Source organism: Cydia pomonella, chromosome 15, assembly GCF_033807575.1.
Source record: "Cydia pomonella isolate Wapato2018A chromosome 15, ilCydPomo1, whole genome shotgun sequence".
Taxonomy (NCBI): domain Eukaryota; kingdom Metazoa; phylum Arthropoda; class Insecta; order Lepidoptera; family Tortricidae; genus Cydia; species Cydia pomonella.
This window is the reverse complement of record NC_084717.1, coordinates 12,069,623-12,087,934: the sequence shown is the minus strand read 5'-3', so window position 1 is coordinate 12,087,934 and position 18,312 is coordinate 12,069,623. Positions and strand designations below refer to the sequence as shown.

The 18,312-nt window shown below is 33.2% G+C and overlaps 1 protein-coding gene across 2 annotated transcripts in view; it reads right to left on the bottom strand.

Annotated features, from left to right (window-relative positions):
• The window catches only part of LOC133525836 (inositol-trisphosphate 3-kinase A), a 186,034-nt gene that overhangs the window by 106,309 nt on the left and 61,413 nt on the right, over positions 1–18,312 (bottom strand). The window contains exon 1 of one of the 2 annotated variants that reach the window (XM_061862244.1): positions 11,265–11,379. The exons of the other annotated variant lie outside the window; for it this stretch is intronic. The gene's annotated coding sequence lies outside the window, so the exon portion shown is untranslated. Of the gene's footprint in view, positions 1–11,264; positions 11,380–18,312 lie in introns of those variants that run through there. 2 annotated transcript variants of the gene reach the window in all.

Below are 18,312 nucleotides of genomic sequence, written 5' to 3'. Positions count from 1 at the left end.
ATTTAATGAAAATAAAGAGTAAAGAGAATGCAACAGTAACTTGAGTCCTTCTATTCAGATTTTAATAAATCAATCAAGGGCGAGTAATACTCGCGCGTTGAGGGTTCCGCACCAATAAAACACCACATTTTTAATTATATTACACGTTATCTATCGAGATAAAACCCTAAAGTACTTTAAAAAATTCCAAAATCCGAACACGGTGTCTATATACCTATTTAAACAACGTAAAAAAACCTTTGTACGCTTTTCATTTACGTTCGGAGAAATTATGTTGACATTAAGGGCCAATTCTGGTCCGTTTAAATGCCCAAAAACGCGTTTTAAAATCGAATACCAAAATTAAAGACACCCAATTAAAATGATCCCGGCAAATGAACACTTGGAATGTAAACGGGTCGTTACAATAACCAATTGCGGCGTTTTAAAGCTTTTCTGATCACTCTCCAGATAATGAATTTGTGTACGAAATATTTTGGTAGAGATTGACAGTTTAAATGTTAATGGTCTTTTTAGGGTTCCGTAGTCAACTAGGAACCCTTATAGTTTCGCCATGTCCGTCTGTCTGCCTGTCTGTCTGTCTGTCCGAGGCTTTGCTCCGTGGTCGTTAGTGCTAGAAAGCTGAAATTTGGCATGGATATATAAATCAATAAAGCCGACAAAGTCGTACAATAAAATCTAAAAAAAAAATTTTTTTTAGGGTACCTCCCCTACACGTAAAGTGGGGGTGAAATTTTTTTTTCGCTTCAACTCTAGAGTGTGGGGTATCGTTGGAAAGGCCTTTCAAAACTAATAGGGGTTTTCAAGAAACATTTTTTGATGAAGTGAATATATTCGGAGATAATCGCTCCGAAAGAAAAAAAAATGTGTCCCCCCCCTCTAACTTTTGAACCATATGTCCAAAAAATATGAAAAAAATCGTGGAAGTAGAGCTTAAGAAAGACATTAAACGAAAACTATAGCGGACATGATCAGTTTAGCTGTTTTTGAGTTATCGCAAAAAGTTTTCCCTTCATACTAAAAAGACTTACTTTAATTAGGTACTGATTATGCAAATTTGCCTATTTGTTTAACTCGGGTGAAAGCTACCGTTTTATCCCTTGGTTAACAATTTACAATACTTTAAGCTCCAGTTTAGCTTATTGTAACGGAAGAGTAACTACGGAACCCTACACTGAGCGTGGCCCGACATGCTCTTGGCCGGTTTTTTGATATTGTTTTTGGTTGTTAAGGATAAATTCTTTGACCAAAAGCGCATTTAAATGTAGATATTAATCTTCCTCAAGCTTACTCCACGCGAGTGAATTTCTACAAACATTTTTTTTTATAATTTTGTTTACTAAAAGGTAAGGTAAAGGTAGAATATTATAATACACGATTTATATATATTATGTACCTGACTTCAAACCAGAATAAAATAATTGCTCTTTGTATTCGTATTCCGAGTAAGTAGTGAATCTAGTTGAATCAACCTATGTAATACCCAATTGAAAATACATACATCACGTTTGACTTATCTTAAAATCGTGTTTTCTACAGGTACTAACATTTTCTTTAATACAAATATTTGATATTTATTTTAAGAGCCCGGTAACGATTTTAGAGCAAAACTGTAAAATTGATAGATTTAGTCGTTGAAATTGTACACCTTTTGTTACGAAATATCTAAATAACAAGTATTGGTTTCTATTAGCACGTCTTCTCATCTTGCCTTTTAATAATAAGGTCGCAAGGGTGCGTCCCCGGTGATATGTGACGAGAAGGGAAGTTTTTAAAAATTTATCAAAAAATTATGCTGGTAAATTATACAAAATGATGTATTAGAACAGTTTCAGCAAATATTGTAGATTGTGCAAGTATCAAAATTACGTTGAAATTAACACGAATTTCAGAGACATTGTCACTTGTTTTGAAGTAATTTCTGGGGACAATGATTTCGTCTAACTTTCACTTACACTACTTCAAATTTATAATAACAAAAATGTGTTTTATTAAAATTGAATTAGTCAATTTGTGTAATAATGTCCTATAATATTTATTATTTATTTATATTTATAAGTTCTGAAAAACTCATTGGTACGAGCCGGGGTTTGAACCCGCGACCTCCGGATTGCAAGTCGCACGCTCTTACCGCTAGGCCACCAGCGCTTATGACAAAATGTATTATTGTAATAAATCTAGGGGTATATCTACGCGCTGAGCACTGCATTGTTGGACGGGTATTTGTAAATAAATACGAGTAGTTACACTGGCACTATTCTCATCGCACAGAGCTTTCGCCTCTAGTAAACCGGTAAAGTTAAGTGTGATCTACGATTATATCCACTATTCGTTAGGCAAACCGCTGGTAACACTTTTGAGCACTAGTTCGTATATATGCGCGAGTGGCGAGCGCTTTTTGCGCCACTCCGTCTGTCTTGACGGGTCCGATCGTCCAAGTGTCTACTTTATGATCCAGTCGGACTTTTTAATAACACCTTTTTGTAACATGGTTTTACAAACAAAGAAATATTTTAGTCGAAGTTTTTATTCCATTGTAATCAAGTTTACGCTTAGTTTAACACTGTGATGAAATGAAAAAAAGCTAGTTGCTAGTTACCTACCTCAGTAATTTATCACATTAATTTGCGACCACAACAGGTAAGCATTCCCTATGCTAAATATAGTCACAAGTAATACGAAGTGGTTTTGTGAGCTATATTTGAAAAAAAAAAAAAACAAAAATGGAGTCGCCAACAATTCCATATAATCGAACCTACTCATAAAATGTCAAGAGGATAGAGTGAGTAATGTGACATAAAAAGGAGAACAGCTAGCCATACGAAAGCATGTTTGCCTAAAAAAACGAAAACGCTTCACTCGCGCCTTAATAAAGCTTGGAACAAGAAATGTAGTTCTCTAAATGTAATCCCAATGGGCTCAATTGTCTCAAAGACGTAGACACGAGAGCTAAATCCCAAAGGGTATAATCGGCGCTGTCATCGTAGCCTACGCTGGAAGGGGCCGTTTTATCTCCGTACAATTTAAGAACCGACAATGTTTAAAAACTAAAAAAATGTTCTGGTATATTTAAAATACTGGATGAAGAAACTAAAGCGAAGAAAAATTGGCAAAATTTAGTAAAAGATTGCAGGATGTTTTAAAATTCAATAAATAAATAATTTATAACAAGTAATTGTACATATGTACAAATAAAAATAAGTTTCAAGCACGTGCCGGCCGGTATGGTGTTCAGAAAATATGGAATTCGTTTTTATTTATTTAGTTTTCTGGCCACATTGCACTACCCTCCTATAAAACAGTGAATTCATAAAAATATTTGTAAAATGCCATACATTTTAATATGTATTTAAAAAGCAAACTGTTAACCTAAAATATGCGTTGGCTCTCTGACTACATAAATGAGCGGAACGGTAACACAATGAATGGATAAACGCATACACGCCTTCTCAATGCAACGCGCTTGTTCGATATAATGAGATCTGCTTTGTCGCCGTCTCAAAGCGCCGACTTGGTCGGTCGAGACATATTGTCGGCGACACTCGTACTATGGCGCTCAATTGTCGATAATTTCGAACAGAGTATTTAAACTGAGATTTTGTAATAGTTTCAAGTGTATAAACATTCTTTATTTACAATAACAATATACATAGTGCATAGGATTAATATAACTTTCTAGTCGATCTAATATATGCTTAAAGTTAAATAAGTTAAGGGATGGTTGTTTCAAATCTCAAGTCTATCCAATTAAAACTGAACACTATGTAAAATTTCACGATTCTGTTTATGTAAACCGTTGTTGCCCAGTTAAACGTAATTGTTATTAGGATAAGTAACCTATCCCAAACTGACATTTTAATTTCACTCGGTGACAATAGTTTTTTGGAAATAATAAGATAATCATTGTTTTCACAAGATAATAAAATGATACCGCCTATCTATGTGTAAACAATATCGTCACCCTAGTTCACAATCGTACTAATTACGACAAAAAAGTTTTTGCCATTAGTACCCTAGTACGCAAACAAAGGGTCTATATTACGACCAAATTTTCCGCGTAATTAGTATGATTGTTAACTAGGGTGACGATATGTAAACAATTTCAATATGTACAAGCACTAGAACTTAGTATAATTTCCATTCTACAAAGAGCTAATATTTGATGTGATAATGATAACAAATACCTCTCTAGTATTTTTTTCACTTTTCCATATTCATGTTTGCGTTACTGGTTAGACAGAGAACATATTTGATTTCAGTAGCAGAGCGTCATCGTCAGGCCGCTTGTACACGTCCGTTGTTTTCACCGGACAACGGACCGTGTTACGCGACTACGCCTAGTTTTGTATGTGGCTACCGATACCCAAACACCCAAGGAAACAAGACTTCGTCGCCTAATACGGACAATAAAATTGTGCCTTGAAAACAACGGACTTATACAGTTGTAAATCCAATACGGGCAATAAATTATGCCTGGTATAGAATGTTGTAGTTTTGTAGTGTGTAATTATTAATTAAGGAGTTTTTTTCAAGTTACTCTTAATTATGACCCCGATGAATTTTTGAAAATTTACCGAGCAGCAATGTAGGTACAAATACTGCAAACATTACGAGACATAACATGAAATGACATACGAGCTTTTTATATAGTAACTGCGTACAAGTGTTACTATAAAAAGTTCAGTTCATTGACTTTAAAAAGCTCGTATCTTGTTCCTCGTGTGTTGTTTTACATTGCGGACTGAATTATTTTGTATGGTTAAGTTTTTCATTGTATTTCTAAGCAAAATTTATTTCAATATACTTCTTAGGTCCTATGCTAACCAACGTTTAAATATTCGCCCGTATTTAATTTACACACGGTATAAGCGGCTTCACACTCAATAGTTTCAATAAAACAAGGCGAGAGCGATGTTGTATTTAGTTATTGAGTTTGCAATTAAAAACGTATTTGATTTTACAAATCTAATTCAATATTTATCCTGCCTGTATCTACTTTTTCCTGTATGTTTTTATCAACGCAATAATAATAACTTCAAATGGATTATATTAATTTTAATATTAATCTCAGCTATATTGTGATTGCTTAATACATCTTAAGGCCACGTCGGCAAAAACTACATTGGTATTCTTATTGAAAGCTTTATTGATAATCTCATTATGACATCATTACGATTCGTCATTTAAATAACTTCATATTATTATACTTATTCACAAGCGGCAGGGATGATACTGATATTAAAAGGGAAACTATGTGAAAGTAGCCAGTGATTCCATCATACTCTGCTTTAAGTGGAAAGATAAATGGGAACCAAAAAACTGATTTTGGTTCATTTTACGTCTGATTCGGTGAATCATGACGTCTTATCTCACAAATTTTTAATACTATATCGAATATTGAATTGAAATCCGAAAACACCACTAAGTTCTGCTTGTGTTTTTGTTTTCTTTTACTGAGGTGTCCAATAAAGAGTATTTGTATTGTATCTTAAGTTTAGATAAATCCACTAAGGTTCTAGAAACCTAATAAGTACCTATGTAAATCCGAAAATATTTTGTGTTCCCAAGTTCTCAAGTTACATATTGTGAGCATAATACAGCTTAATGGCGTCGTTATGATAACATGACAAAAAATTCCGTTCCGCGACGTGTTTCGTGTATTTAATTTTAATACTAATGTTAAATCCTTGCATTGCGACTTCTTCTTGGTTAAAAATACCATTTCTTGCTTTTATTCTTAACCAAGATTTATAAAAAAGGAGGTTCTCTATTAACCTGTAATTTTTTGTGTAGCCACATGTTTCGAGACAACTAACTTTACTATTTTTATTTTTTGTAACAATAGGTAGAGACTCATAAATTTAAGACCAGATAGATACCTGATACTTACGAGTAGTTAAGGTATTTTGCAATAAATAAAAGGCACTGTAAATACTACAGTGATTATGTAATAAGCATCTAGAATGTTATAAATGTTGTGTCACATTTGTGAGATTTTATAGAAAGAATTTAGAGATATGTAAGCAATTCCAATTCGCATTTTTTATCATAAAGATATTTCATGTCTACGCATGGGAAAGAAAATATTTTTTTAGGATACCAAATATCCGAATCAACAATGAATATAATTGGCATATTGCTAACCAAACAAATACCTTATATTTTCCACATTTAATTTTTTATTTCCGAATATAAAGTTTTGTACATGAATAACGAGATTCTGGTAAAGCTAAAATCATAGAAATGAAACTGATATAAATAGGTGCCTAGTCATTGACATAAATTCGCTACGAAAATATCAAAATTCTGTGAGTTATTTTTGAAAACAAAAGAGATAGAGAATAGTTATAATTGTAATAACGAAACTTCCGTGAGACACAAACATATTAAATACATATGTTAAAAATGTTCGACTTTTGAATAAAATACGTGAGGGACCTGTAACCCTAGTGTGTGTGTTGTATGGGATTTTGAGTTTGCAAAACGTTCCGCTTGGCGCGCTGTTTCTAAATCCTATACTAAATGAGACTTAACGCAAACACGTACGTCACGTTTCGCTATCGAATAAATTTACACTAGGGGTACAGTATTTAATAAATTTAATAGTTACAAAATTCTAACATCATACATCATGTCTAATCGCGCACCTACCATACCGGACCGACACCAAATCGTAGTATTGTAATATTTTTTGCTTATTACGAATTGAATTGAAAATATCACGCACTTTGGCCCACAGCAAAAAACATTTCGAATGTAGCATACGATAATCAAATATGTTTTAGCATATAAGGAGACATTTATATCACTAAGCTAAGTTCAATTATTAACCGTTAAAATAGAATTTGATCGGTCACACTCTTAGAAGGGATCCCGGCCACGTCCCTTAGGCAAGGCCTAGATTGGACCCCGCAAGGCAAGAGAGGAGCAGGCCCTCCCAAGTAGTCCTGGCGGCGCTCAGTGGCATCCGAGTTGACGGCAATTGGGCTATCATGGCCCGAGGTGAAGCACATAGCCCAATACAGAACGAGATGGCATCGCCCTTTGGACGCCCTCTGCCCCACCTAGGGAACATAGGACATTATGTCAAAATAACATTAGCATATTGTTTTGCTATGGTTTTAGCGGTATTATTTACAGTTTTACGAGCGTGTGATTCTAACCAGGTATAATTCAACATTATTTACCTACTCGAAAAATTAGAATGTCAATTTAAAGGGTTTTTCTCCAGATTTGTGCCTGCGTCTAAACTCCATCAAACCATACTAAATGTATGAAAAGTTTGAGTGTGGCCACATTCATATAATTTGAGAATGACCCTAAAACTATTTTTATAGCGTAATAATTTTTGTATATGTTATTTTTGATAGTAATAAATTGATACCTTATTATTGTTAGGTATTTATCGTATAGCGAGTTAATTAGCTGTTTTGGATTCTTACGTGCAAACATCAAAACTTAAATTTAAATTTTCTTAAGTAGTTAGTCATAACAGCGTCGGTCGGTCGGTTTGGTATAATATAAAGTACACTTGACAATTCGGTACCGTAAACTCGGGTTACATTAGCCCTAGGGTAGTGGTCCGCAAACTTTTTAAGAAAAGAGCCAACCATAGAGTAAAAATTATCAGTTTTAGAAATGTTGCTTGAGTTGATTTGACTGGTCAAATTCTAATCCCATCAAAAATATTTTCATGTAAAATGTTGCCAAGACGATTCCATAAGGCTCACTATCAAAAAATTATCAGATCTCTTGTAGAGCCAAGTTTCTAATTCTACAAGCCCTAACTTCACAAACTCTACACTTTAGTCAAAATATGTGGCTTGGCCGTATTACTACCGTCACATGGGCGTAAGGTGAACATTTTATATTCACTATTAATTATTTGGCTGGTGACATGGTGGGAACATTTTATATTCACTATTAATTCTAAACAGGTCTAATCTAAGTGTTAATTGTTTGGGTGTCTTGAAGAGCCGCAATTGCAGATTCAAAAAGTCGCATGTGGCTCGCGAGCCACGGTTTGCCGACCCCTGCCCAAGGGGGTAGCATTACCCACCCATAAAAACGCATTTTATTGAATAACGCCCAAAGAATATACAACAGCGGATTAATCACATAATATTGTTTGTAATTAATCACATAATATAGTTAGAATGAAACTATTCATTTCATACCTACTTTAAGTTTCACATTTTCTGGCCTTAGTGTTTTTTTTTAAGTTCACTTTCTGGTGCAATATCTTTATGTTTTTATTCAAGCCTAGGTACCCAATTATTATTGACAGAATTGATAATGAGAATTATTCAAAAATTTTACACGACACGAAATCATCACCTACGCAATTAAAACGTAAACGTAAACATACGTTTTTTAAACGTAGGTTTGTCAAAATAGTTTAAGTTAGCTTGCTGTTATACCTTTATAAATTTTGTTATTGTAAAAAAGAGACAACGTCATGTTTACCTTAATAAGGAATGTATAATTGTAAACACAAACATGATTTTACACCACCGTAGAATTAGCACCTATAGGGTTAAAACCCGGATAGATGCCATACTTTTTGAAAAAGACTTTTAATATTACGTGAATAATTTCAATTAAACTAGCTAGTCAAATCTTTTGTCTTACTCAGAGATTTCTCTCTTCTGTTCTAACATGTACAGTTCATACAAAATTTTCGTTTGTACAGATGTTTTTGAGGATAGATGCCTCAAATGTCTCATTATGAAATTGGTAAAATGGATTACTGCCTTATAGAATAAAATCATTAAAATATATAAATTTATTTAATGAGAAGTTTTAGGAGATTATTATTATTATGACTTACATGGCTATAAAGAATTGTCATTATTTTCTTTATATATTTCTTTGTCAAAAAATAAAACAGTAGCAGGATTATAAAGCATCATACACTTATACTAATACGAATCTCATATATAAGTAATGAGAATTAAAACACAACAAAAAATATCTTAAAAATAAACTTACGTACTTATATCATGGTGTATTAGGTATAAAAGCTCTAAGGGCAACTATACCGCAAAAATCGCCATAGATGCACGCCATTTAATTTTTTAGCATCATTTTATATAAAATAGCGATAATTTGCATCTGGATTTGTAATTCATGCACTAATTTATCGATATAATTAAATTAATACCACTTCAAAAGTTATGCAACTGTAAATACTAGTACTCAAAATTGTGAAGCGTTTTACGCAGTCGCTGCGGAGGGTAAAGCAAAAACAATCCAAACACATTCATTCCTGGGCAACGGCTTCTAGAAGACTGAGATATGTAGGGCTTTGGCTTCCTATTTAGACTATTCCTTTTTCGTTCTGATATTTTAAAAGATAGAAAGTTAGATTTTTTTAAGTGAGGCACCTATCCAACTGGATAATTTTTCCGGGTTTTACCCTATCTTACATTTTATGAGACATCTATTTGTGTAGATACGTTTATTATAAAGGCTTCATTGTAAGTAAATCCTACAGGGGTCTCACATTTACGATGCCGACCTATTAACCTAAGCGGTTCTTAAGAAACCATACACATACGGTACTTAGTTGCTCAAAAAAAATTAGGAGCTCTTGTCACAAGTGGAATGCTCGTAGAATCAGACCAAGAAACGTGTTGCAAGTGTTATTTTAAATGTCAAACTTCTTTGCTATCAAAATCGTTGCAGACTTATCTTTGTTTAACTTTAGAAGGAAATTTATCTGAAAGGAACCAGTTTAAATATAAACTATTAAAGCAAGTTTTTTTAGCAGGTTTTATTGATAACGTTTTCGATACCTACTGAAAAAATCTATATAAATTATAAATCATGGTTATGATACTTATGATCGAGATACTAAAATGTAAATAAATAGTGTAACATGTGGTCACCAGACCTGTAATGCCTCATGATTTTTTATGTAAACTCAAATTTACACTAACAAAATTTATGCTTTGCATGTTTATGTGGGACGTCACTACTATGAAGTACTCTATACAGGATGATTCATGAGACGTGAGCAAGATCAAGCCTACACAATCAGTAAATGCTAATGAATCGTTCACCGTCATATTTAAGTGAAACAATCACGCTGTTATTTAACTTTTTTTAAGGACAAATTTGATTATCGACAATCATGGACACCCTAATTAACAAAGATAACACAACACATAATTAACAAAGATAAAACTTCTTTAACCGTTATGATAGCACTTTGATTATGAAGAAAATAAAATGGCACACTTGAGTGAGATACGATTTTTCAAAAGTAACCAGACTCCGATGATTCTATTCTATTCTATTCAATTTGTCACTTGCGTGGATAAAACAAAGAGAGTGACCATAAATGTTCTAAATAAAATAATTAAACAATTTTGAACTGTAAAAAATAATTTAACCTTAATCTCACAAATACTGGTACGAAACAGTTACTGATAACTTACTGAATACGCAGGCTTGATCCTGCTCACGCCTCCTGAATCCTCCTGTACTTATAGATTAGACGAGTTATAGATTTTGTTTCAGAAAAACTATAAAATGACTCCACGGTAATTTACTACAAATTTAAAATATAAATATTAAGGCGTAGAATTATAATAAGACGTATGAAATTTTTAGATAATTTAACAGACATGATTAGTTTTTTATTGAATTATGTCGTATAAGAATGATTTTCACAATATATTTGGTTTAAGTTATTAAAAACTGTAACGGCATATCTCTTTATTTTCCGAATGTATATGTTTCATGCCCAGTGCCTATGTATATTATCCATGATTAAAATAATTAACCAATTGATAGAACTGATATAAAATTATTTTGATCTATATTTAATCTAATAATTCTTGAATGTATAAAGTTTTACATACTTAGAAATAAGTTTTGCAAACGATGTTCGACCTATTTAGCATACTACGGATATTTGCGAAATATTTAGGCTAGTCGTATTATGAAATCACGGAATTGTATCGAAATCATCATACCTACTTTCGGTCAGCTTTATTAGCGGCAAAAGCTGGTGGTTCCTGATTATGATTCGATAATTATAACATCGATAAGCTTATATAGAAGCAATTAGCGTGACGGACAGACACAGATCGCTTCTTAGATAACTTCCATCAAGCCAAATCATTCTCCAAACACAGTGGCATTTATAAAAAACCTATTTATATTTTTTGTACTTATATTTGGTTTAGATATTGCGTATTTATTAATTAAATAAGATAAAATGCTTATCAAGCTGTCACAACAAATCAGTTTTATACCGCGAACGTTCATTTGTTTTTCACGACACTAACACATTCACAACACTTTTACCCTGAATCGATTTTTCATTACGATCGGGGTCACATCACTAGTTTTTTTTATTGTTCGTTGAGTTTGGGTGCGTGCAGACAGCCAAAGAGTCGCTCAACTACTGGTTAAGTACAAGTTACGTGAAGTGACTTGGCCGGTCGCCGGTATTAATTCACGATTTGAGATAAGTCCCGATTCAATATCGAGGCAGACTTGGGATCGGCAAGCTTCACTTCTGGGAAAAAACGAAGACACCTTAAATGCTTACCATTTAGTGAAATCACTTATTAATAAGAAAAACTTTATATCGAAATTCAATAATTTAAGCAATTGAGATAGGTAGTTACTGAAATGCATACTAGATTTACTGAGTTTTCCAAACCTTATGGTTACTTTAACTACGCTAAATTGATCTTAGAATTATTTATTTTAGAATTTTCACTGATTCCTGGTAAAGCTCTACTGCCTAACGTGTTAAAAGTCGAATTTCGAGATTTTATTTTATATTTATGTTGTGTTTAGTTTATGCATTTGGCTTCATCGCTATTAACGGCTGCAAGCTGTTTTTATTTCTTTAATTACGGACAGCAATTTACATATTTTTAAATAGATGTGTTGTTAGTTTATCTTTGTTGCATGACTTCTTCATTTGATTATGTTAATTAATTAGTATATATACTACTAACAATAGGTACCTACAATTCCCTGTCCCTAAAAATGTGAATGTTGGTTTTGTTTATACTTTGAATAATTTACTTTTCTTAATCTTTGATACCATAAAGAGAAAAATATTAAAAAGAAGGTGTTCATACGCAACATAAAAACCATCGCAATCTAAACCGCAATACTTACACCTAACATTCATCGATAATATACATACATACATACATACATATGTGTCGAAGTCTAATTAAAGGTCCCACTTTTACGCTTACCATAAGGATGAGGTTTCCTTGTATCTTTAAACGAATAACCTGTCATAGCGTCCTTATAGTAAGCGACGAAGTGGGACTTTTAGCTTGGAAACGACACATTTTATGAAGGTTAAAACATCCATGTTTTTACACATACTGAATACACATTAATGGATTTAAGATGTACGTGCTACGATAATACTTGTTGTTCTGATAAAGATCCCCATTTCAATTTGTGTTATTTATGTTAGTAGATTTACAATGTCACCAATGTCACTAGCAAGGATTTATGCAAAGTACAAGGTCAAAGTTCTAGTTTTCAGTGTTCAGATAGGCCATTATAACTACAACAACTATGAAACAAAATTATTATATGAATATAAGGAGCATTTCACGAAATTGTCTACCGTTGTCCCGTCCAAACGCGAATTTTCTGAAGATTTGCAGGTATAAGAGTTTCCTTTTCTGTGACTAATGGTCAAAAAAATGCACAGAGAAATAATCGTCTGTTTTAAACGCCGAAAGAAGTCGCAACACAGGAAATAACATGCGTCCGTACGGGAAAGCCCGTACAATGCTCCATAATACAATACCTATAAGTATAATATCAGGATAGCCACAAAAGTAAAGTAAGTTGTTTTTCGAAATATATATATATATAGTAAGGTCGATTTTCCTCCAAATTGTTCTATTCGAAATCCTTAGAGCTTTATATGGTATTCGTAATCTTACAATCCAGTTAATACTACGAGTAAGTAAACTCTAGCAATGTTATTGTCTAACTCATTCACTAGGCATGAGACCGTACTTCTGCACGTTTAAGCTCTAGTTACACGGACAAAGGACTAAAATGACATGCGTACATTTAAATGCACGTAAAATTACAAATTGTTGAATGCAAGGCGAACTTAAAACATCAGTTATTTTAATGCCATCAATTAGATAGGACTAAACTACTTTACATTCTAGAGGATAAAATGCAATTTTGCCCACTACTTATTTTCAAAGAGCCTTTGCGAGCGGTTGTGATGAAATAGTTATTTAGGTTTTACAAGAGGTCAAAGTTGTTGTTTAACCGCTCGTGCTAATATTGATACCAGAGCAAGCGAAATATTCAAAAATTGGAAAATGTTGCCACCGAGTGAAACACATAATTTTTCACCACACCATCATCTTGCTAGGCCTTGTTCCTAGCAAGCTGTAAAATATCAAACAAAATCAAACCAAATCGAATCCAAAATTATTAAATTATTATCATTCAAAATCATTATATAAAAGTCAATTCTACCTGCCAACATAAGGAAAGAACTCAACATTTGCATCAGATGACCCCACACGTGGACAAAATTTTACATCACTTTTCGAATAATCAAAAAAGAGCCTTTACCATTTCATTTTGCACCACTACACTTATACGATTGAAATATTATTCTTTTACTTTTATAGGAGACTGAAATTGATTAGTGATGACACAAGTGCATTAAACATAGCATAGCACTATACGTTTCTCGTCATCGGAGCCAGCCTCACGGCACCGTGTAACCGAGCCTTAGCAATCCTTTCACAATTTTCATCGCTTCCTAGGACAGCGACACCTCACCTGCCTAACCTGTTCTATGGCCGAACCCTTAAACATAACATAAGCAATAACGTTCGTAGAAGCAAGCGACATTTCGGATTTGGAGCGTAATGTTCGCGCGGCGTTGTTACTGTCACTGCGGAAAATATGGCGTAGATTAACAGACTTTTTATTGAAACAAACGCCACTGCTTGACTGTAACAAACAAGTCCTAAGTATCGGTTAGTCGAATTAAATTTTATATTTTTTATGTTCATTTACATTATTATGGTGGCGTAATACAAGCACACCCCACACGATTAGTACGCCAGATAGTTCAAATTATTATTTTACGCACTCTACGCAATATAAAAGAATGAGATATGATAACGATAAGTTCTCGTTTAAATAAGTTCTCATTTAGATATCGTTTGTATGTCGTATAATTGATAAAAGCAGCTTGATTCGGGCAACCAATGTCGCTTTGACGTTAGAAATATCGTAAATAGATCTTATTGAGTGGTTGAACACAGCGGAATCAAAATATTGTCGATCTTTTAAAGATCTTAAACGTGTCTTAATAATTCTTCGAATCGGGCCGATAGTCTGTGAGATCTAAGTTCACACATTTGACAGTTGTATATTGAAGTTTGTAGTGATGCGGCTACGACGTATCGTTTGTCAAATCTAGCGATTATAAACGAATTAGTTGAATTGATTTTACAGCCCAATTTTGCAAGTTTGTATTGTTTAGTTTTAATTATTAATAACTTCGCGTTTTTTCACGCCGTATTTTATTTTATTGTCATTTTGTTTTTGTTTAATGTATTTTTTTATTATTATATAATAGATTTTAGTCAATTTACGGAAATCTTATGTGAATCGAAATAACAGACTCGGGCACAAGCCACAACAATGCTTTATAAAAGAAAATAAAATACATAATAGGTAACTATTTGCGTGATAAATTATTATCGTAAAATAATCAATAACTACGAGTAAGACCTAAAAAATGTAACATAAACTAAGTTATGTTTAAGACAAGCGAAATATTGATTTTAAGTCCTTGACGACCCCTAACATTATTACGGGAATTTATTTATAATATCAATGGGTAATGCGCGTTTACGTTCTACGGGCGTTGTCATGTGTCAAATGTGTGAACTTATATCTTACAACTATAGCTACATATACCTATGTATGCAAATTTGCCGATACAGGCTAATGTATTTGCAAATTAGCATACCTATGTATGGGGCTATGGGGTTGGCTGGTCAAAGTATTTAGCAGATGGCACCAGCATAGTTTTTATCTGTCAATCCTACGAAAAGTGTCTAAAATTATTTTTTTTGTGATTGGGACGTTAGAGGGCTACCTCTATGCCAAATTTAATTAAAAGTAGAGACAGGCAAAACCTATGCTAGTGTCATCTGCACAAACCTTTGACAGTTGTCAACCCTTTCGAGTGTTAGCACCTTTACACTGGTCTGCTTGAGACGACGCGCCTCGTTCGCGAAAAGAATTACGTATCTGATTAACTATCGGGACTGTTGAAGGATTTGATTTAATAGGAAGCTGACATTTCGTGAGAGAGTAGTCGTCATACAACTCACGTATGTTATTGAATTAAGTATTGGTAATTTCTATTTATGTGAACAGTGGTGATTTTTCCACTAAAGTGATTGTGACGAATGATATATCAAAATGCATTTGTCTTTATTGCTTTAGTGTCATTGGGTAAGTACCTATAATCTTATTCATATGACTTATTAAATAATATGTAAAAAAATATTTTCATGATTTTTTTTATAGTACGTACTAAGTTGATTATAATAATTTGGTTTCGATGAATAAAACATTTTTTTTTTTTGTAAAAACAAATGGTCAACAACTCGGCAATATCCGAAAACTATGTAGTTATATACTCATATCTATTTGTAGTTCATTTCTACCGCAAACCGGTTCAAGTTTTGATCATTTACACACGTTTTTACACTAATAAAACAATCATAATGCAAGTGTTAATTAAATCACGTCAACCAAAAAATAAAACACGCGTTTTTTGTGTTTGTAGAATGGGTTGATTATTGTCTATTGTTTTCGAAAATGAACGGATCATAGGTCACGTGACATAACTGGATTTGACAGCTTAACTGGTAAATAACAGGTTGCGGGTACGAACGTTAATGTCATTATTGGTTGTCGTGTGACTGACGAGTTTACTTACATTTTTTTTTTGTTTCCTATTGAAAAATATGTAGAGTTATAGAGCAAGATCCCAGAGGCGCCAGACCTTACTTATTTTCTCATGAATAAAATGTACGGGATAATATAGTGTTAGTATGTACTTTTAATGTCTGCATACTTGCGATGTTGGCCCGATGGCGATAGATCTAAATGTCGGAATCTGTCGCCTTCTCGGTAGTGACATTATTAATATTTGTTCCCTAGTTATGGATGATTTCTATTTATTTAAGTACTTATACGTATCTCTAGATATTATATATATATATTGTGTATAATATATATAATATTTATAATGTACCCACAACAGAAGCCTTATTGAGCTTCCTGTGAGACTAGGTCGATTTGTATACCATTGTCCCATAATATTTATTTATTTAAAAAAATTAATTAATATACTCGTGCCAAAGAAATATATAACTTCGTATAAGAACTCTAAGAAAAAAACGTGACTCGAAAAATCAAGAAAAATGTATGCACGCTCTTTGGCCTATCCTCGAGTAGATGGCGACACCGTTTGATATTTAGCATATGTCAGTGGGTAATATAAAATATAAGTAATAAACTTTTAGAATGACGTATGGGTCAAGTAGCCATACGTCATTATAAAAGTTTTTTCACGTCAGCAGCTGGAAGAAGGGTAATTTGCTGCTTAAAAACAGTGATAAAAATTGCATTTTGCTCACTGAGTGAGAGAAAATAAAATTCAAGTGACCTTTATATTCGAATGTCATTTCAACGTGGCTAATACAAGTTAGAAAAATTTGTATTTTCTTTGCCCCTTTCACGTAATTAGCATAAAGAAAAATAAAAAAATAAGTGCATAAGTAATTCAACGGTATATTGACGGTTTATAATAAACCCCCGAAATAACTCAGCAGACCGCATCGTTCCAAAACACCCTAAGAGTCCTCATTCGTAATAATTAATTAATAAAATAATATTTTACGTATTTTATTATACAATCAAATCAAAGGACATAAGAAAAATACGCAATTGTTACGCAAAGTAAATAATTATACTTTTAACGATCTCTACTATAGTTGACAAATAATTGTATCCGCAATTCGGACCGTATCTTCCAAAGTTTTTTTTTACTAAAAAAAAGTTGTCAAATGAACTGTCAATTGATGTTCGTTATTTCATTATTTCCGTATTATTTTATGGAAATTTCTTTCGTTTTGTTTTATTGCGATAATTAAACTTAATTGTTAGAATACCCTAAGAAAACATGAGTGAAATAGTAATGAAGACGGATTAAATTTTTTTAGGTTGTATTTTTACTTTCCAAATATGTTCTCACTGCTGTCGTGATAATTTTTGTGTACTACACGAGATCAAAGTTATTTACATCTCGTGCGCTAATCAGACTTTATATCAAACTTTGCTCTCTTGTTGTACAAATAACTATAGTCCTGTGTCGAAAGATGGCAGTAAATTTAGTTGACAACAAAATTTCCATTGACAATACGCCTCTTTATACTCAATTCTCTTTGTTCGTACTTACCTAACCTCCTGAGATCCAGAAGCAATTGTTTTGTTTTTGAATTTGGAACCCTTAGTTACATAATAAAAGTGTAAAATAGATTTTGGAATAAGTACAAAAATTTGTACTCAGGGTCTTAGGAGGCTAAGATCTAATCTGAAAAGAAGTACATTTGAGTACTCGTACACGTACAATAATAGGGGTAGTGTTAAGTTAATATAAGCTATCTAGAACCAAAGTAGATGACGAAATATTAAATAGTCCTCCTCCACAGCGCCGTAGCGCACACGCATGTCAATAAATCACCCGCCGACACCTCATATATCTTGCTCGATGCTATTTCATATCGATACGCTTCCCATTGCTCATATGCGTATCGATCATTGCATAGCCCAATACTGGTAGTCTAGAACTTGGCCAGTGGAACGAGCTATTTTTTTTTTCCACCTAAAGGTTGCCTAGCAAAGGTTTGCTTCCTAAAGGTTGTCTGAGAGAGATCGCTTTTTAGCGATAAGACCGCCTGTCCTTACCTGTTTCTATTTTCCTTTACAATTTATTTGTAGTTTTACATGTATGTAAAATGAAATTATTGTTCATGCAATAATAGTTATTTACGATACAAGTGCAGAAAATAGGAAGTTCGCAACGAGTGTCTTTAAATTAAAACACGACCGAAGAGAATATTTAAATCAACACTAGTTGCGAATTACCTATTCGCACATGTACCGTATAACGTTTTACAGTACATATGGCTGTTTAAAGTTTCGACATATGCACGGAAAGTGCTCATTCCCGCACATGTGCGGGAAAGTAGT